The 21,152-nt window shown below is 49.4% G+C and overlaps 1 long non-coding RNA gene across 1 annotated transcript in view; it reads right to left on the reverse strand.

Annotated features, from left to right (window-relative positions):
• The window catches only part of LOC144094729 (uncharacterized), a 32,434-nt gene extending 16,036 nt beyond the window's left edge, over positions 1 to 16,398 (reverse strand). Inside the window, exon 1 of the long non-coding RNA XR_013306553.1 lies at positions 16,281 to 16,398. This is a non-coding gene — a long non-coding RNA (uncharacterized LOC144094729). The remainder of the gene's footprint in view (positions 1 to 16,280) is intronic.
• Between the last annotated feature and the right edge of the window lie 4,754 nt (positions 16,399 to 21,152).

A 21,152-nucleotide genomic window follows, 5' to 3' on the forward strand; every position in this document is an offset into this window, starting at 1 on the left:
ATTGTATAGAAAGAAAATCGTAGGATGTATGGTTGGTACCCGGTAGGTCGGGGCCACGGTGCAAGAATACACCGTGGTCGGGGCATTCCCATAGTGAGTAGACGAGTGTGGGTGTAAGGCTGCTGTATGCGGGGCAGCATCCAGGATATTGTTGGTGGAAGGAGAGGTGTTTGTGGTAGAGATTTGGGGAAAGTGTGCGTCTGAAGCTGGCGCCAGGCTATGGCGTCCGCTCTGTGTTGCTGTTTACGAGTATCGCTTATACGGCTTCTTTTCTCTGCGCCACACCAGGAGAAAGAAAAAAAAATGGCGGTAAGCTTGGTTTCTGTTTTCGAGCGATGTTTCGTGAACTTCGAGAGCAACGAGTGGCCGTGTCCCGCGTCAAAGCTTTGTTCGTTAACGCGGTACGATCATATGAAAGAAAACACTGAGTTCTCACTGAAAAGGAAAGCTCATTATACTTCGGCAATGGACTCCAGAATGCATTACGGAATCATGCGCCTGAGAGATACTACTCCGGAAGGAAGAAAATGCCGGGTGCGGACTCACGCTTCGCGATTAAGTCTTGACTACATGCCAATTATGCATGGCTTTCTGCACTGCTTCGACATGTACATACATATGAGAACGGAATGAGCACTGCGCGGTAAGTACAAAGTGGCAAATAGCTTTTTTTTGTATGACCGCGGCTGTTTATTATTTCAAGGCACCAGGAGGTTTGGATTCAACTGGTCATTTTTGGCGTTGGGCGAATTAGAAAACTTCGACCAGTCTTTTCTCTTTTCCTTTTTTTTTACAAGAGCATCGTTTTCTGGCGATGTAAAAGACGTATGCTGAGAGAGAGACAGAAAATAACTTTAATTTGCACCTGTCAGAAATGACGCGGGGAGAAGGCTGTAGCATAAACCACCATTAATTCCCCTAACCGTCTGCCGGAATCCCTTGGAACTCGGCGGCGGTCAGGGAGAGACCGATGACTTTGTGTTGTTCTTCTGCTTCGTGGTTGAGCAATAAAGTCTCCCAGGATTGTACATTTCTATTCGGGTCGTTAGAGAAAGGGAAGGTTCACACCATGTGGACTAGATCTGTAATGCTATTGCAGTGCGTGCATCTAGGATTAAAGACTTCTGGACGCCATTTACTGTACAGTTGGGAGTATTGCTGACTATACAGCAGAAGCAACCTATAGCTTCAGCAGCGTATAGGCACTGGATATAGGGACTGATGGCGAAGTTTGTCCAGTTTCGGCGCAAGTTATACAAGGGCGAGCCTCTTATTTTTCCATTATAAGGTACTTCCCAGCTGCTTGAAGCTGTCCAAGATTTTCTCTTCGTTCAAGCTTGAATGTCTCATTTTCTCTCTCTTTTTTTTTTCTTTCATACGGGGCTATATCTTTTCTAGACACCAGCGTACTTGGGCAACTTCCGAAAGCGTTCATATGCTCAGCGAGAAAGTTTGCTGAGTGGAAACAACGACGACCAATCAAAACCTTAACCAAAAAGGGAAGTAGGGAGAGTAGGGAGTGGGTGGGGACCATTCCGAAATGTGCAGACAAGTTGAGAAAGCCGGATGACGTTGTTGGAGGTACAAAAAAGGGACTCGCGCGGGGAAAGAAGTGAATTTACATTATAATAAAAGGCGCGCATCTAGGATAGAAGGCAGCGAGCGAGAGTTTCTTGACGCCTTCTCTTTACATCTGCTTCGCCCCTTCACTATGCACGGTATACAAAGCTTGAACACACACGTTCTTTAATAAAGAAAGCGCCGCAGCCTGACAGAGCATGTCAAAGAAAGCGAGAGGAAAAGAGGAAGAGAAAAAAAAAAGGGGGGGGGATCGGAACTGCACTAAGGGAAGCTCGCGACAGCTCTCGGACCATCACTCGTGCTGCGGCGCCGGTGGAGAGGAGTCCAAAGCAAACAGCGTACCGCAGGCAGCGTGAAAGCGGCCGCGCTGGCTTGGCTTGGCTTGGCTCGAGGAAGCCCCTCTCGAGCGCGGCGGCGTGCCGACACACCGGAAGTCAGAAGTGGCGGAAGTGACGACAGCGTTGGGAATGGGGGTAGGGAAGGGAAGGGAAGAAAAGTGTTGCGGGAGAGGTGGCGAAAGGTCTCTAGCTGAAAAGCCCGAAGACAGCAAGGGCAGGAATGGCAGCAAGTCAAGTCACCTCTGACCGCCGGCCGCTTTCAGCTTCGTTCATGCCTTCTTCCCCCACTTTTCCCCTTTCGGGATGGTCTGCAATTTCCTCTCATCCATCACCACGCGCCAACAGGGTTGCTGCGGTTACCCGACTCGTTTTTTTTCTTCTTTTCTTTCGTTTTTGCGTTGGCGTAGATTTTTGCGCAGGGCACCCACCAACGTGTGTGGAGGGACTGCGGCCTCGGCTCACCGCCGTGCGGTATTACTACGGGTCGCCGGTGTCCGGTCGGGCCGACAGGGGTCAACTGGAGTCGAGAAATCTCTCCATCGCTCTGGCGCGAGCGCCAGGGAAGGAATTACACGTTCACGCGCAGTACGTGACCTAAACGGGCTTTCCGCGCCCGGAGGTTATCTAATGAGCGGAGAGAGCATCGCTCTACTCCCCCCCCACCCCACCCCCCCGCCCGTCCAGCTCGTTCTGGTCACTGCCCGAAGTTTCCGCGCCCGCGCGCGCGAGCTCACAGAGAAGAGCGTCCATTAATTTATTCCGCGCATGCGCTGGCACAGTTAGGAGCGCCAGTGCGGACAGTGGTGGTGGTGGACAGTTCGCCGCAGGCTCTCTGCGACGCTATTACCGCGACGAGCGTTTGGGCGCTAGCTGTCTCCTTGAGCTCTGCTTCGCTGCTTGGTTCGTTTTTCACGTTAATGCTGCGTACATTTCACGCGGACGTAAACCAGTCAACGGCGCCCGAGCATGATCTGAAAGAAAAAAAAAATCCTTGACAGCGGCTTTCGAAGCTAGTAGCGCGGGCTTTTCGGTCACTGCATCGATTTATCGATATCGCATATATGCCTGCCTGCTTCCGCAAATTGGTGCGGTAGTCCTGGATTATTATTTCAACCACGACTGCGTTGACGAAGACACTTGAAAATGCGCGGTACTGGCGCCACTTTCTTAGGAACTGCAAAGCGAAATTGGAACGCCGCCTTCCGTCGCGGTTCAGAGACATCAGATCTACTACACAACGCGGATCGACTTAAACTTATATAGCATGCTGCGGATTGACAGTCAAGAAATTTTTGCTGGGCTAGTTGGTGCATTTTTTATTGCGGAAAGAAGAAGCGCCACACGGACCAACACAGGAGACACGGACAAGTCTCTTTCTTGTGTCCGTCTGTGTGGAGCTTCTTCTTTCAGTAACAACAAAAAAAGTACATACTGCGGACTGTCGCACGGACACTTTGCAACAGTTAGTTTGGCCTTACGACTTCCGTTGATGCACAGGCTTGCGAACGTGAACGACTTTAGGAGCAACTAATCTTTGCACTGCGTACGATAGCGGTGAACCGTTCACCCAGGCTTCTAGAGGGGCGCTGTCAGAACGAAAATATCATTTCGCCGCTGCGGTGGCTCAGTGGCTATGGTGCTCGGCTGCTGACCCGAAAGACGCGGGTTCGAACCCTGCCGCGGCGGTCGCGTTTCGATGGAGGCAAAGCTCTGAACACGCCTGTGTGCTGCGCGATGCCAGCATGCACGCTGAAGAAACCTAGGTGGTCCAAATTATCCGCAGCCCTCCACTACGGCATCATTCATAGACTGAGTCGCTTTGGGATGTTAAACCCCATACCCACGCTATTAATTATTAAGGGCATTACTAATTACATCATTAACTTCCCGGAAAGGAAAACATTTAGTTTTACAGCGCACATAAGTGAGCACCTGAGTCGAGGCCCTGAAACGAGGCTTGAAGACGCAGATTCCCACCTTATGCAGGCCATAAGTCTCTCACCGTGCAGAAATATGTTGCGAATTATGCACGGTCAAGAGCCATCCTTCCACGGCGCACCCTCGACGGGTGGCTGTGTTGCGTCTGCATCGAAAAAAAATTTGGCCTAAACGGTTTTAATCAGAGTATACGTATGAGCCCTTTTGGAGCCCCGGTATGCGACGGTTGGGCTCTGTCGGTGCCCTAGGCATTACCATGCATGTACTTTACAATCCTGTCCAATGCAGCAAGCAAGAGCGACGTACAATTTGTTCTTTTTTTTTCGCAGGCAAATAAGGCCGTTGAAGTGCAAATTTTGGGGCTAAAATCAGAATAACACAACGTGATTGGCTTTCAGGTTTCGCAAAGTTGCCTAGAAGCGCTTCAGAAAAGCACACCTCGAAAACAAGCAATGCCCTGATCGCCTAGCAAAAAGATGTGCTTCTCGAAGACGGTTTGAACATTGAATAAGCGAGGGTTATGTTTAAGTTTCGATGTGGCGCAAGCCATGCTTTAAAAAAGCAAAAAAGCAATCAATGCCATTTTTTGCGGTGATATAGCAGACATACTTCAGTGCTGTGCTAGCCTTTGATGAGGTCGGTTATTTCATTCTCTTCAGCGCCCCAGAGATGACGTATAGTGGTTTTCTGGCGTGAAAACTGCGCCACGCCGCCTCACAGCTCTTGAGAGGCAGAAATGCCGCTCTTCTGATCGACAGAAGACGACCGCAGTCGTAAGTCAGAACTGCATCCCAGAGCATCTTGCGTGTCGAGCAAGTGGCATGGCCAGCATGGATTCCAGAATATGCACTCGGACAAAGGCTTAAATTTTGAAGGACAGGTGTTCCCCTTCCAGTAAAAAGAAAAAAAAAACATTTGGTTGTGCGTGCTGCAGCACATCATTAGATAAACGGAGAGTGGTAAAGTAGCCACGCCATAGTGTTAACTGGCGTCTCAGGTTGCCTGAGGCTGTACGCGCACAAGATTGATGGAAAGCCCCAAACGGCACACACACATCAACTTAAAGCAACTGCCTTAAGCTGCATTAAGTGGGGCCCAAAGGACTGACTAACAGCATTTCACCGGAGCTTTGAAATCTAGAGTGTGGGGCTGCATCTCGCCTATAGCTCCAATTTACACAGGGCCTCAAACCCCGGTGTTTCTTTTTTGGTGGAAGTGTTCGAACTACGCTTTTCTGAATATCGCCATGGGAGCTAACCCAAATTGATATCTTTAGAGAAAAAAAAGCGTTTCCCGAAAAAATAGAACAAAAGGCGGGTACCTTAAAAAAAAGAAAACTAAAAGAAGAAAGGAAAGGAGATAAACATATGGTGTGGACTTTTACCTTTCATTATGTACTGAGTTGAGCTGAAAGTCCTTTATTAGCTACGGAAGTCGCATAGACATGGGGGGGGGGGGGGGGGGGGGGTAACGAGGAGTACGCAGCGTCCCCAATGATTGCACGGTCGTCAGTCGCCTCACATTGCTCTTATCAGGCCACTAAGGGAGCCATATCTTCCAAATACCAGTTGTACGTTAGAGTCAGTCGTTAGAAGGGAGTAGCAGTTAAAACGGTATTCATATTAGAAGCCCAGCGGAGTTCCAGGGCGAGCCCGACCCCTGCGGTGCAGTCATTGCCTGCCTGCGTTCGACGCAATTCTTTCTCCCCGGCGCGTACTACGGCGGCGCTGCAGCCTCCTGCTCTCGCCGGCATCGCGGCGAGATGCTTCTGAAAGGCGCCCGGAAAGCGCTCACGAACGCGTACATGGGCTCTTTATAGCGCCGAAACGCGCAAGAACCAGTGCTTATACAAGGACCGATCCGTTCCCGAATCCCCACAACAGACAGACGCACACGCCTATATCCGGGAGCGAAACCCAGCCGAGCAAAAAAGGGGGAGGAAAGGAAAGAGAGATGGGGAAAGAGGGCGAGCTACAAGCCACTTATCCACGACGGCCCGGCCAATAGGGCAACACGGGCTCCTAAGGAGAATAAGAGCGGCTCGCGGAGCGCTGCTTTAGGAGGCAGCAGACGTCCGGCGGCGACCGTTAGGAGCCCACCGGCACCGAAGTGCACGGCTTGCTGGCCGGCTGAGCGGCGGGCCAGCTAGCTAGCTAGCTAGCGCCCTGCCAACAGTTTACGAGTGGCCGCTATCAAGACGGACGGCCCTGATCGAATTAGCCCCCCCCCCCCCCCCCTCCCCCCTTCTCTCGGCAGAAAAGGGATGTCTGGCGGCGAGGAGGACCGCTGCTGCTGCTTAGGCCTAATGGCGTCGCCCTCTCGCCGAGCGCGACCGTCGGCACATTGGTAACGAGGCTTGAATGAGTGCACGGCGGCACGGCCGATTCGGGCCCGGGCTTTCCCGATAGTGGGCGCTCGCGCTCGACACCGTCGTCTGTGCGGGCACATCGGCCGCCACCGAGTTAGCCGCGTCATTTAGCAAACTCGTTTCGGAACTTGGCAGATGTGTTGCCGTTTGTTATGTGTAGAGAGGCGCCCCCTATAGCGCGCCTGATGAGCGCCCGTTACGGACGTGTATACGGCGTGCGTCGCATACGCGCCCGGGACGACGAGATTGCGCGAGATCTCCGGCGCTGCAATGTAGGGGCCAGTAATTATGAGCCTTTCGATTGGACTCGCTGCGCTACTAAGTATCGCCACCGTCGATGCCATGCATTCGGGGCTACACCGAGCAGCCTGAGAGCGCCGGGGCGGTCGGAACCTAAGAGGACGCCGTTGGGCGTGTTGCTTTTCTGGTAGGCGGTTCAGAGGACGGATTTCCTGCGCCCCTGTGCTGATGCCAAGGCGTTTGCGTTCCGGTGTCATCTACCAACAGCGTGGTTTGCGTAAACAACAGCGTTATCCTACGTCTGGAGCAGCTCACAGCTAGGTACGACGGCATGTGTTCGTCACAAACTCAGGGCCGCGTAGTCTTGTTGCAAGCTTCGCATACATTACGCCAAAGAGAAACCATGCTTGATATCATCTACAATAGTTGCGGCTTGTCTTCACGTCTTGAATGCACTACGTCTGCTCATCGAGGTACGTCACCTCAACCCGTGTCGATCAGACAACTATGCTTAGTGACATCAAGCTAGGCGTGCAGCAGGCTTCTGCTGCCATATGTGCACAACTTATTCAAGCCTGTTGAACGGTTCACAGACAGCGTAGCTATACACAAGTAAGTATATAGGCTGCTCAACATTCAGGGTTATCACAATCGGTGTATTATATATATTGTTCTTCCCTGTTTCGAAGCCACAGGATTATTACCGAAGCAAGCGAACAGGTTACTCAGTGTGTTAACCCGGATGAGATGCCAGCTGAACAGAAAGACCACACTGCGCGAGCAGGCTGCTTCAGTTCAATTTAATAATGCCCTATTTTTATAAATAGAGAAATATAGTGACTGTCAACAGGTTTCAATCGCATAAGGACGACTTGACTAAGCGCCTTGACTAAGAATGAAACATTAAGGTGCGCCTTAACTGTACCAGGTTAATTTGTTATTCGTTAGAGAACTTGACACCTTTGCCTCCAACCTGCTACGTAACTCTCACTTCGCAAGAGCGTCGCGAAAGGCAGCCGGCAATTTCTGTCAGCCGGAAGTGGTGACGCATCGCGTCGCTCTGCGTTTCGGCTCCACACGTGGTTGTGACTCGATGCTCACGAACAAAAGTCCGCATGTGCAGAGTTCAGCTTGCTCCGTATATGCCGCAAGCTGCGTGAGATGTTCGCGGAGCAGTGCAAAAAATTCACGCTATCGTATAAATTTCTGCGCGTTGTGCAACCTGTAAAGGCGGTTTGTAGGCACCACATACATTCGAGACTGTTCGTTGCTTAATTTTACTGTTTGAGGCGTTACAGAACACGGCAGTTCGCGTACCTTCTTTATTGCGTGTGCGTGCACCTCTGTGTGACAGGTTTCGAATGAACTTGGGCACTCCTTGAGGGTTCTGAGATAATTCCGTTATCCTGTTTGAAAAGGTTTCATTTAGTTTCATTCGCTCAACTAAGGAAATTTCCCTGGACTGCAGTTCACGACGTTCGGTGCTTTAAGTAAATGTTGACGGGCAAGCACAGCGCTTAGCTGGTCCCTATCGCGAACGAGGACCATGTTCCGGCTGAACAGTGTCATGTTTTTGCCATTTATGCTACATCTCAGCGATTTCCCCGTCCGAAAACGAAATCGCTGTCCAAAGAACGCTAACGGACCGCGATATACAGTAGCGCATGTTAGTAAAACGTGAATCCTTGAGTAAATCACATTGGGCAACAACAAAATACGGGCCCGGATTCTCAGAGGTGTCGGCACTTCACACATAGGTTCCTGATTAATAAACGCCTTGTTTGGCTCTTGAACACCGGACTAGCATAACTGCCGCGGTCGCTGGTAATCCCTGTCAATAATTCCAATAGACAATCCCTACATTCCCTGCAGGTGTTCTATGGACCGGCGAAAGAGGTTTTTGCACGGAGATCGAGCCAATCACGAACCGCCCCTGTACACCAAAAGACGGAGTTGGATTTCTTGGTCATACACAGACAGTCCGTCCGGTCGGTAGCGTTTGTTTGTCCTCGTATATAGTCGGATACAACTCAAGAAAGAAGCGGCTTTCCCCGTCTAAGGACCCCCCTTCCAGCCAATGGCGTCGGCCGATTTCATCCCCCTGCCAACGGGACAATGTACGGAGGGGACGATTTACGACCATAGAGATAGGGGCTATTTTCCGTTTGATATGCCAGTCCCTGCATTGCCACGTTAGCAGAGTCCCGAGAACCGGCCGACGCCATTGGCTGAAAGGGGGTCCTTCGACGGGGAAAAGTCGATTGTTCTAGAGTTGCATGCGACTTTAGGTCACGCTACCTCACTCTGTCACGTTTTTACACGCTAAAGTAACTTTGAGTATTCGGCCCCAGATTCGTCGACTCCAGCTGCCGCGGTTTTAGAGAAAGAAAACGCACTAGTGAGCATGCGTATTTTACCGCCAGCTCGTTAGAACAGATGCTTTAGACTGGAGTTCGTCAGCAACGACGCCATTCTTGAAAAGTGGCAAAACATGCGTATGTTTGACAGGATGTGCCGCGCAATCGCAGCGCCGCCTGTCACATTGAATACAAATGAAATAGGAACGGATCAGTTCAGTCGTAAACGAAACACACAAAGAACATTGAAAGCGGAAAAAAAAAAACTTTAAGCGAGGTCTCCTCGACACTTTCGCAGAGGGGCCATATATCGCACTTTCGCGCTGATAATTAACCACGTATTTTCCCTTTCTGATCTTAAATCTTCCCATTCACCTTTCCGGGCGAATGCGCGGTTTCTACTCTGCGCACATCGAGCTTGAGGCAAGCATAGCAGCTGCACTCTAAACACGATAACCTTTGGGTAACCTTTGTAAAGGTGCACATTTTCACATTGAAGTATACCTATAATTTAAAGGTTACACGATGTAACCTTTACACTTTTAACCTTTCTTCCACCGGCGCTGGTGGAAGAAAGGTTTAACATACATTTGGAGTTGTGTTCAAAATGTGTGGGCGCCTTGTTTCTGAGCTATACGATGCTAATAATAATAATTGGTTTTTGGAGAAAGGAAATGGCACAATATCTGTCTCATATAACGTTGGACACCTGAGCCGCGCCGTAAGGGAAGGGATAAAGGAGGGAGATAAAGAAGAAAGGAAGGAAGAGGTGCCGTAGTGGAGGGCTCCGGAATAATTTCGACCACCTGGGGATCTTTAACGTGCACTGACATCGCACAGTACATGGGCGCCTTAGCGTTTTGCCTCCATAAAAACGCAGCCGCCGTGGTCGGGTTCGAACCCGGGAACTCCGGGTCAGCAGCCGAGCGCCCTAACCACTGAGCCACCGCGGTGGGTCTATACGATGCTAATCAAGGAATGCGATAATGAATTCGATCGAGCAAATCGTTTTAATTGAGGCTGTGCGCACCATTTCGGCGGAAGAGATGAGACCTTCCAGAGTGACGTCTACACATTTCGCTGTGCGCTGAGGACGGCGGTGCGAAACTTTCGGCACTGAAACACAGCAGATATTTTCACAGCGTGTTGTTGCCTGCGCTGCCATGACTATTCTTTTCCCTACGGTCACACCGGAAAGTGGCAATCGCTGACAGGTACAGTCGGGAACAAGAGTCTCTGGACTACGTGTTCCTCAAACGAAGCCGAGAGCTCTGCTATTAGACGGCAGCTGGTGTTCACAGTCGCAGAGATGAAAGAACAAATTTTTTTTTGTTTTCACCTCCACAAGTGTTGCCTCCAGCCTCCGGCTAATAGCAGAGCTACCGGCTTCGTTTGAGGAACGCGTGGTCCAGATACTTTTGTCCCCTAGTGTGCGTACCATGGTGTGATCACTGACATTCAACTAAGGCGAAATTTTTCTTTCCACACGAACAGTTAACGGCATATGCTCAGTGCGAGCAAGCACTTAGGATCCCAACTGTCGTGCGTGTCTTATTAGCTCTGCGGAAAGAAAGGTCTTTCAGGTTGATTGCTTTAGACACGCTATATGCACTATCAGCAAGAAACCAAATGCGAACAAGAGAGTTCAGCCCCGACCATCAAAATAACAATATTTTAGCCAGGGGAATCTCAATACTAGATCAGGTTATTTTAGTTTCGAAGGCGCGAATACTCTCCTTAAGAAGTGTTAATCAAACTCACTTGTATTTCCATTACAGGAGCTAATATGTTGGTGTTTTTAGGCTCCCACCTCAATTTTCTGGTTCGCGTCTCATTCGTTGCTGAACTGTCATCAAGTACTAACTTGGCACCATTGCACGCCTATGTTTTAGTGCGATTACCGCGTATGCACTTAATTAGCATGTACCGTAATTCAATCGCCAAAGCGAATACATCCGCCAGTCTTCGCCTCCGTACAATAGTATACTTATTTGCTCGCAGAACGTTGACTTTTTCTAGGCCAACTTCCGCTCAGCGCACGCACCCACGCTCCGAGGTTCCTGCTTCCACCGGATAGTGAGCCGCCTGCTGCTTCGAGATATAAAACTAAAAACACTGAACGTGGCGATGTTAGAAAGAGAGAGAGAGAGAGGGAACAGAAGAAGAGCAAGAAACACAGAAAGCGGGAGAGAATGAAGGAAAGAAATGAAGGGTCCCAGAGAGGGCAAAGTTTTTGTGGAAGCACGAACATTGAGCACTGTACTGGCAGTTAAAAAAGCACAAACATGAGAACGCGAGCACGGACTGTATACGCGGCGCGGGAATGGCACTGATTGAACGAAGGGGGCCAGTAGCTCAAACGCTGGAGAAGGAAAGAGGAAAGAAGGAGCAAATAAAAAGAAACACGCATATACTAGCTCGCGATTGAGAGACAGAGGGGGGGGGGGGGGGGCGTGAAAGAAAGGGAAAAGTAAAATAAAAGTGGAAATGGAGAGCGAAGACGACGGGCGAGTGGGGGTGGTGGGGGGGGAGGGGGGTGTCGGAGACGGGACATGGTAGGACGGGCGCAGTGTGTTCCAAGAAGATAACTGGGCCTCCATGCCCTATCACTTTACGCAGAGGGCTGCGACTGGGGGCCGCAGGAAACGCGACCCTTTTAGGCTGCTCTCGCTGGCGCAACGGCTGCCGCCAATGCATGGACAGAGCGCGCAGGCAGGATAGGAAAAAGAAAACGACAGCAAGAAAGAAAAAGTGAAAGAAAGAAACGGACAGCCTGGAAGAATTTCCCCAGATAAGAAATCTTACGTTTTTCCTTCCTTTCTTTAACGAAAAAAAAATAAAATCTATACAATCTGTGCTGGAACACTGAAGCGACATAAAGGAGAAGGCTGAGAGATTAAAAAAAAAGCAATCAAAAATTCAGGCCCGCGGCCCGCGAAAAACAAGCCTCGAGGCTTGTGGCATTGTGCGGCGAGAGCTATCGGGAGGAATTAACGCTCTCGAGCGCTCAGGCGACCGTCCCTATGGAAACAGGGCCGTATAAAGCGAGGCGGGAAGATGAGTGCCAATAACAAGAGCGCCGAAAGATGCAGACCAGTGCGGGCGCAGAATCATCCGCCGCCGACGACGATGACGCCAGCCTGGGAAAAACCCTCCAGAGGGGGGCCCTGCCTTTCTTTTTTTTTTATTATTGTACCTCCTTTTCTAGTCTGCAACGAGCTGCGTTGGACTTATCGGAAACGGCTTCTCAGAAACGGAAGAATAAGTTTTTGAGACACACGTCATACGGAGGACACAAGATGCTGTGGCGAGAAAGCGGGTGCATGGGCCTGGAAATAGAGGCGTATGTGATTTAAAATTTGCAAGACGGAAAATGAAAGGAGTGTAAAAAGTGAGTTAACACTGTGAATTCCAGTAACCTGGTTCGAAAAATACGGATCAGCGCTGACAGAGACCTTGAAGGTATTGGTGAGCGCTACCAAAATACGGAAAGGGACGAACACACAGGACAAGCGCTTTCAAGCGCACACAGGACAAGAATGTGAAGAAAACGTCATTTACAGCACTCCACTTAGCTGTGAACGAACCTACGTGGAGCAAACGGGTAGATGCCTGAACAAGAGGCTCAGAGAGCACGAAAGATTATGCGAACAAGTAGCAAAATCCGGGAATCTGGCACCACATTGCGCACACTGCAAATTCACCCCAATGCAAAAAAAAAAAAAAACACCAAGGTCGGGCCAGAAACAGGCGGCAACGCGAAATGATCGCAGCTTTCGCTATGCATGTTGCTCCAGATAACCAATGCGTCAGCTCCCCTTCGGTGATGCTAGGCAGTACTAAATTAAACGACCTCAGGAATAGTATTCTTCGGCTGTTGTAAAGGCACGTGTTGATCTTTTTATTATATATTTTTATTATTATATATTTTTTCCTTCATATCGCTCTTGTCAGCGTCGTGTGCTCTTCGCTCTTCTGTGTATGATTTGGCGTTAATATGTGTATATAGTCATGCTTCTTCAGAGAATAAACAGTTGTTATAGAGCGCTTGTCTTGTGTGTTCGTCCCTTTCCGTATTTTGGTAGCGCTCATCAATACCTTGAAGGATGCATTTCCTACTAGCCCCAGTTGTAGCTCTTTTGGCTGACAGAGACGATACAGACATTTGACTGCTGTGTAGAATCCGTGCATACTATAAAGTCACGTTGCTGATGTTGCAGAGGATTAATTTGTTGACACAACACATACGTCGCATTCTCATCAGCAAATCAATTTTTCGATCATGACACGCAAGCTGCTTGAAAATGGATCTTCGCAAGGCCATTTCCAGGCATTCTACGATCAGGGATATCGGAAGAAGTCAGCAGAGCGGAATCCAGAGGTGAAAAAAATTAGGCGAGGAAGCAATATTACCAATTAGAGGTGTTAATCGAATATAGATTATCACGATCATGCTCATTTTTGGGCACCGCACACCGGACAGTGTGTAGTAGTAAAGAACACCACCTGCCAAGCTATTGTTTCCTGGTCGTAATCATGCGAATAATTCATGGCGCACAAGTTGCTCTGGTATTAGGATGGCGCCATGTTTTTTCTATTTTTTCCCCTGATTATCAGGCTGCACAGGTGCTCCTCACCTGTCTTTTTTCTTGTACACTTAAATTCGCCGATATGACATTATAGGCTTTAGAGAAAACTGACTCCAGCTAGCAGCGTAAGCTCGGCATGTTGGTGTACATCTACAGGCAGGGAGGAAAGATAAAAGTTCCAATAAAAGAACAAAAAACTTGAAAAAAGCATCTCGAGGTCTCACAGGGGCACGCGCACAGATAAAGCGGTATCGCAGCATAGCTGGAGTGAGGCGCGGCGCACGTTGCTACTCTTCATAGCGCCTCGACAACGCCAAAGCCGGCCCTAATAATAATAATAATAATAATAATAATAATAATAATAATAATAATAATAATAATAATAATAATAATAATAATAATAATAATAATAATAATAATAATAATAATAATTGGGTTTTGGGGAAAGGAAAAGACGCAGTATCTGTCTCATATATCGTTGGACACCTGAACCGCGCCGTAAGGGAAGGGATAAAGGAGGGAGTGAAAGAAGAAAGGGAGAAGAGGTGCCGTAGTGGAGGGCTCCGGAATAATTTCGACCACCTGGGGATCTTTAACGTGCACCGACATCGCACAGCACACGGGCGCCTTAGCGTTACGCCTCCATAAAAACGCAGCCGCCGCGGTCTGGTTCGAACCCGGGAACTCCGGACCAGCAGTCGAGCGCCCTAACCACTGAGCCACCGCGGCGGGTCCGGCCCTATTCAAAGCAGCTGAAAACGCCGACGACGCTCTCCCCACCAAACGAGGACTCCGTGCAGTGACTGGACGGCACTGGTCACGAAATATCTCCGTGACGTCATACACGGCGGGCGCACGGGGCCGTTTACCTGCGCGCACCTAAGCACTTCTTCTCGGTAACAGTGTTGCCTTAAACAACGGAAACGGCAGGCTGCGGATAGTGCTATAAAATATATGCTCCGCGCGACAGAAAAAGAATCCCGGGATCGCGCTGCAGTGACGGTCGGCGGGAAGTAGTGCAGCGCGCGCACATATACACACACATGTGCGCGTATCTGCGCCTGCCGTCGCCGCGTATAAACCACCGAGCGACCGGGGCGAGTCAGCGAACGCGCCGCTGCCTCGCCAGACAGCAACGAGTCCAAGGCCGGCGGCCGAGCGGTTCTCAATGAGCGCAATGAGGCTAAATCCGCCGGTCGCAATGTGGGCCCCGCGTGTGCCGTGCTTTCCGCCCTACAGGCCGCGCTCGCTCTCTCCTCCCCTGCCCATCTTCGGGCGCCTCACTTGCCTCGCGCGTACGCTCGCAACGAACGCTTCTTCTCACGTTTTGCTTTCTTCGGTGTTTTAGAACGCTTACAACGGAGAATGGAACGCAGTGGAAGAAGGGAGAAGGCCGAAGCGGAGCCGGGGCTGAGGGGTATTTTGCGACTGGCGTCCCAGTGGAAGGAGTTGTGTCGCGAGGTGAGCGTGCAGTACACGTAGTAAGTCGAAACTCGTTATAGCGAATTTGAAAGTGCCCGGCGATTACTTCGTTATAGCCTTAGCTTCGTTATAGCGCGTGTTGACCGAGCTTCCAAGGGAATAGTCATTCCTTCGTTATATCCGTTATTTCGTTATCAACGCTTTCGTTATAACGAGGTTCGACTGTATTGAGCACTTGAGTTGAGCAAGCAAGTAATGGAATGTGACGCGCCGTCTCTCAGTGACGTCAGGCCTTTCGGAAACTCGTTCCGGTCGGCGAGGTAGCGATCACAGGTGGCCGTATGCTTCGTTGGCCCGTGAGTGCAAGACCGTGTGAACTGCTCCAGATTCGTGCGCCGCGCAGTCGCTCGCGTCGCGGCCCCCTAGCGTTTGAGACAGCCAGCGGATACCGGCTTCTTTCTTGATCTTGTCTTTATGTGTTTTGTCACGTGTGTCCGCGTTGCGTACTTAGAGGGCGGAACCAGTCCTTGAAAGCGCAACTGCAAAACGAAAATCGATGTACAGGTTTGCGAGTGAATATATACTGCGTCGGGGTATACAAGGTTGCGTAAATTGTTATACCGCACTGAGCATAGGGTCATATTCAGACGTTGAGGTAGTAAAATTCTCATGAAGCCCTTCATCCGGCTCGGCAATTGGGCAAAGCCGCACGCTGGCATCCTTAGTTGAACGAATCGTGCAACTTCAGGCGTAGCGTTTCAACTGAGTTTAGGCTAGATTCAGACGTTGTCAGCTCAGTGACGCTGAAGATGCGCTTCTCACGTGTGAAGCATCCTGCGCACCGTGCACCTCTTGCGCAATGACAACAACGTCATTTCCGAGTGAAGGACCTGAGCTTAGGAGGCTCGTACTCTTGAAGGAGGTTTGTGCCTAAGCAACAGTTCTTCACTCCTTCAACGTCAACGGTTGCAGGCCGGCTGACTGTTTCGTTTAAGCAGAGCAATTGTTTGCCAGCCGCTGGAGCTTCACACGGGACGAACTGGGTTAAATGTTTTACACTAAAGGAACACAGTACTAACGGTTGATAAGAAAAGCTACACAGCGATGACTATTGAAAGCATTATAGTTTCAGACGTTAACATTTATTTCCTAGTTCTGCTGTCGTTTCTTGGTCAGTAAACTCGAGGAAAACCTTTCTTTCTTCTTTTACTAATTACCATAGCAAGCTACTTAATCGTCACACCTGCTCGTGTTCCCGAATAAAAAAAGAAAGCGCTCCTCCCAACTTCGACGACAATCCCAACTTCGTCCCTTCAGGAAACGTGGCCGCACGTGATCAGGGTTACACATAGCACGCCTTAAAAAAACAGCGCGAATCCCACAGATCGAACTTTCATCGCCGGCACACGCGAGGGAAAGTGGATATAAAAGCAGGTCGTACACGAACCTCAAGAGTAGCCGCAGTGGTAGTAGTGGGTCAGTCTCCCTCCCGTGAGCGCCTTCCGTCCGGTCAGAGCGAGCGGTGACGCCTGGGCGGATCGGGCCATCCGGCCGACTCATCGGCGTCGACGAGGGTGGGCAGCCAGGCGGCGGCGACGGCGGTTCAATCCCCGCGGGAGTGCTCAGCGTCTATCCGACCATGCATGCTCGCGTTCCTTGGGCCGGCCACGCTGATGAGAGAACCAAGCAAAACAGAAGGGGGCGGGGACATGGAGAAAACGAACGGTAAACGTGCAGGAAACATCACTTTCTCGAGTGTCCCGAAGTGACCGGGACGATGACGAGACAAGAAGCGTGCCGCACTGCGCGCGCGGGGGGTTCGCCTCTCCGCTGCTCCGGCTTACACGCACGCACACACTTTCGCCGCTGTTCGTAACGCGAGCCCGAACTCTGATGCAAGCTCGAGAGAGAGAGGAGGCCGAGAGAGGGAGAGATGTACGGGATGAACGAGGGCATGAAGTAGCTGGCACTGAGAGAAAGAGAGAGAGAGAGAGAGAGAGAAGAGACGGTGAAGGAAGAAAGAGAGACGGATGGCTAGCGCGTGGGAAGTGCCACGGACGATCCCTAGGTGGCGCTGGGAACTGCATGAACACCACCCCCCACTCGCCTCGTACTGCTCCATTTTATTTCATCTGTAATTTTTATTTTCCAATGTCATCGCTTTGCCCAGCGACACACGTGTGCCTTACGCTCGCTCTATTTTTCACTTGTCTTCATTTTATTCTCTTTATTTCTTTTGTAGTGCGAGCTCCTCATTCAGCGAACGCGCCAGCGCACAATTGGGTCTCTTTTCACGTCCTCTCAGTTATTAAAGCTGGCGGGAAGGGAGCGCACGGCTGGCCGAAGTTGTGCAAAGAAAAGGCGGGAAACTGTATCAGGTTTTTTTTTTTTTTTCTCTGAAACGGCACAGATGGCAGCAAGCACTGACTCGCGCGTGTGGATGATATTGACTGCGTGTATTACCAGAAGCGAGGAGAGAACGATATGTTGTAGTAGGTGCAAGGTACTCGGAAAATAAACTAAGCGACAAGAAGCGAAAACATGGTGCTGATGATGGAGTGACATCGACCACGGGTTCGCGTTGTAGAGTAATCTGCTGGACTATTCGACAGTGCTCCAGAACTGTTTCTTGGTTACTTTTTTCCTCAAGCGCTTTTTGACAGCAAATGGCATTGAAGGAAATCGTAGTCCCCGTTCTGCCTGTCGCTTTCTTAAATTTTATTTTGTACAGCATCGTCCATGCTCCAGGAATTCAAAAATTTCATCTTTCTTTCTTTCTTTCTTTCTTTCTTTCTTTCTTTCTTTCTTTCTTTCTTTCTTTAACGAAGAGCACACCTTATGTTGCATTCTCTCTCGTTGCCCGCGCCATCAGCGATGCCGAAAGGCAGCAGTGATTTCACGTGCACTACCACGAACCGAGCAGGCTGACAGGATATTCGATTGCCGCTTGGGCAGCTTCCTTTCTGTGCGATATATTGGAGGCGGTATATCACTTTGCGCACGAAACAACAGGGCGAACGAGGTCGAATCGGGGCAGATATGATAAGGGTACACGGGTCGCTACGCCCAAAAGCATCGAACGTGATATGAGCAGCTACCTGCAGAGCTACTGATGATTACATACCCCCCGCACACACCCCAGTTCTTGGCATTGCGAAAGGAATTAGTATTGGAACGTTTACGCAACGCACGGTGACCTACACGCGGACTGTTACGCTTTCCAAACAAAGCCCGCAACAGCGACTGTGAGCGGAGCAGCAACATAACGGAGGGAGGGAGCGTAGCGCCAGAGACAATAACGACTCGACGATCGGTCTGTCAGCGCGCTAGGAACGACGCGCAGATCCAAACAGATGAAAGGGGAAGAAGAAGCGAGACTTGTCGCACGCGAACACCGGCACAAAAGAAGGTGGTGTCGCTGGGAGGGAGTCGAAGAAAGGCACTTAATCACCGCGCACCGCAGTAATCATCGATTACGGCTGCAACGAACCTCTGCGGCGGACGCACAACCCCCTCCTCCCCTTCTTCGATGACGTTGGCGCCGAGTTCTGCCGCCGCCGCGTGGGGTCGATCCGCGTTTCGCGATCCCCCGAGGCACTGCGGACGGTGGGAGCTTGTCATCCAAGCGTGTGTACAGTACAGGCTTGATCAAAGGTCTTCAGGCCACAAGGTTCGTCTTCCAGTCTTGCATCGGAGAATTTACGACAACCAAACGAAATCTACGGAGGTTACCTTATTTCGCTCACTTCTTAGGACCTTGATAGCTTGATAGGCGTCATTACACGGAATGAAAACAGACATTGTATCCTGAAAAGATTTGACCATACATTTCGCATGAACATGTTAGATGCTTATTTCACTCACTTCTTAATTATACGGAACGAAAGCAGACATTGTGGTCTGAAAAGTTTTGACTAAAGCTGTACATTTTGCGTGGACATGTTAGATGCTTTATACAGTAATAAGGAGCTTTGAGCAAGCAAGAACATTGATAGTTCTAGGGATGAAACGATCCTAGCTATAGTACATCTTTGGTTAAAGGTGTGAAACACACACAGACATACGGAAGGTAGACTTGACAGAGCTCCTCCGTGTCTGTCTGTGTTTCGCGCCTTTAACTAAAGATGTACAATTACCAGCTAGCCCAACAAGACGTTCTTTCCAGCTAATTTACATGGATAGAGCTGTTAGGTGAGAAGCTTCAAGATTTTTCTCCACGCAAAACAGACAGGCGTTTAAAAGCTGTTATGGGTTTTAAGTGTGTGGAACACATTAAGTGCAATCGTCGCCTTAATTTCCTTGTTTCCTCATTCTATTTTGTTCTGTTTTGTTCCGCCTCATCTAACATTTGCCCTAAGTCTTGAACCTAACCTATCCTAACTTATCTTCTCGTGCTGCCTTTTAGCTTTTTGTCGCTTGTCCGGTCAACGCCGACGCAACGTTGGTAGGCTTCGGCAGCACTTACGGTAGTGCAGTCCGGTTCTAAGGCTCCATAATATTACTGAATGTTCCTTCATGGTCTGCCTCCTTGTTGTGTGTGCTTTCGTCGCGATCTTTCCTTGCACAATTTTTTGTTTTATCTTCCTACGATTTCAAAATCAATTGCCTGCAAGATGAATGTGAGAGGCGTATGATTAAAAAAAACAGTTCATCGTGACTTGTGAAGAAGGGCTATAAAAAATTCCGTTTAAATCTCCAGAGCAATGCAGACATAAAAAAACGACCTTTAATAGACACAAGCGTAAACAGGTGCCAAAGAACGTCTCCCCAAATTTAGCACGATGCCTTGTCGAGACATGACCTTGGCGATGACCGTTCAAGTACAGTAACTTTCACATTCACTAAGAGTAATTGACAGTTGGACTGCCCAACTTATAAGAGGCCAGACCGACAGTTTGGAAGACAAGGATGCCTCTTCTTGCTGGACAATAAATAAAATAAAAAGTAGAATCTGTCAACAAAAGCTTGCACAAAGCACAAGCTATAGCATACTCACCTGGATCTATACGCCGACTACACACGCAGTTGCAATGCGAGTAACGCTCCTAGCACCTATAATACAGTAGCATGAACTGACTGTGAACAGGCGCGTATGTCGTATATAGCAACAAAGGGGCGTTCTCCTGTATGGCCTTTGAGCCACGATGTAGGGTATTCTTCTTTATCAGCGCAACAGTCAGTTCAACACTGACTCTACCCCAACAACTATGCAGGCTGGTGTTGTTTAGCGTTACGGCAATACCTAGTGCATAGTAGTGGTGTATGTGATCAGTTTTTTTTTATTTACAACGCTCAAGTTACTTGCACGAGCGATTTTTAAAGTTTTCTAAGAATATAATCCCACGATATTTCAGCGCACTTCTGATCCGAACCTTGTTAATCCCTCATAAGGGGGAAACTGCATCGCTCTTAATGTGTTCATTCCTTTCTCGGCGGATCGTCACAAGACTCATTCTTGAAATTTAGTTTCAGTTTCGGTGCGTGATTTCTGAAACCCCGCTTTAGGCGAACCGCTACTGGAAACGTATGATGAGACAGCGAGGAAGATACGTCTCTGCCTACGATGGCCATTAGGCGGCTACGAAAAGAATCAGTCTCCGTGCAGAAGGGGCTCCACTTGACCGGGTCTAACGAGGGCCGCCTCATCGTATGCCTCCGCGTCCCCCTCTAAGTAGCAGTTCATAGCCAAGCCTTCTCCGACTCTTTATCGTGCTCTTATTGGATGTTGTCTTGGAGCCGCGTACTGCTCTCGGAATGCGCATATCAGGACCGCACTAAACGAGGACTCTTTCGCCCGGCCGTTTAACAACAATATAGTTTTAACTACTACGCGAAGCTTGACAACTTGCCGAAGGCATGTAAAATAATCGGGTCCGCCTTCTAGTACTGGAAGTATCCCCTTATACAAATGGTATATAGACAGTCTATAGCCTTCTTTTAGACTCTACTGCATTCCTACAGATATTTATTTTTGTCTACTGATAGTCTATATACTGTCTATGGACAAAAAAGTACTAAACGTGCTTGGCCATAAATCTATAGATTGCCTATAAACTGTCTATAAAATTTGTGTTCCCTATAGACTGTTCTCTAGGGTTCGTCTATAGAGAGTCTGTAGACAGAAGACTACGAACAGTCTATAGACTGTCTAAAGAAGGTTTTTTAAGGGTCTAGAAAAGAAATGTTGAGAAGAACATTCCCGTCTCGCACCAGTTGGAAACAATATAGCATGACACACGGTATAGTCTTGATGAGAGCACTTAGCTGGGCCTGCCGCCTAGTTAGCGCTGGTTAGGTTTAACATACGGTTACAGGCCGA

This window comes from Amblyomma americanum, chromosome 6 (genome assembly GCF_052857255.1).
Source record: "Amblyomma americanum isolate KBUSLIRL-KWMA chromosome 6, ASM5285725v1, whole genome shotgun sequence".
Lineage (NCBI taxonomy): Eukaryota > Metazoa > Arthropoda > Arachnida > Ixodida > Ixodidae > Amblyomma > Amblyomma americanum.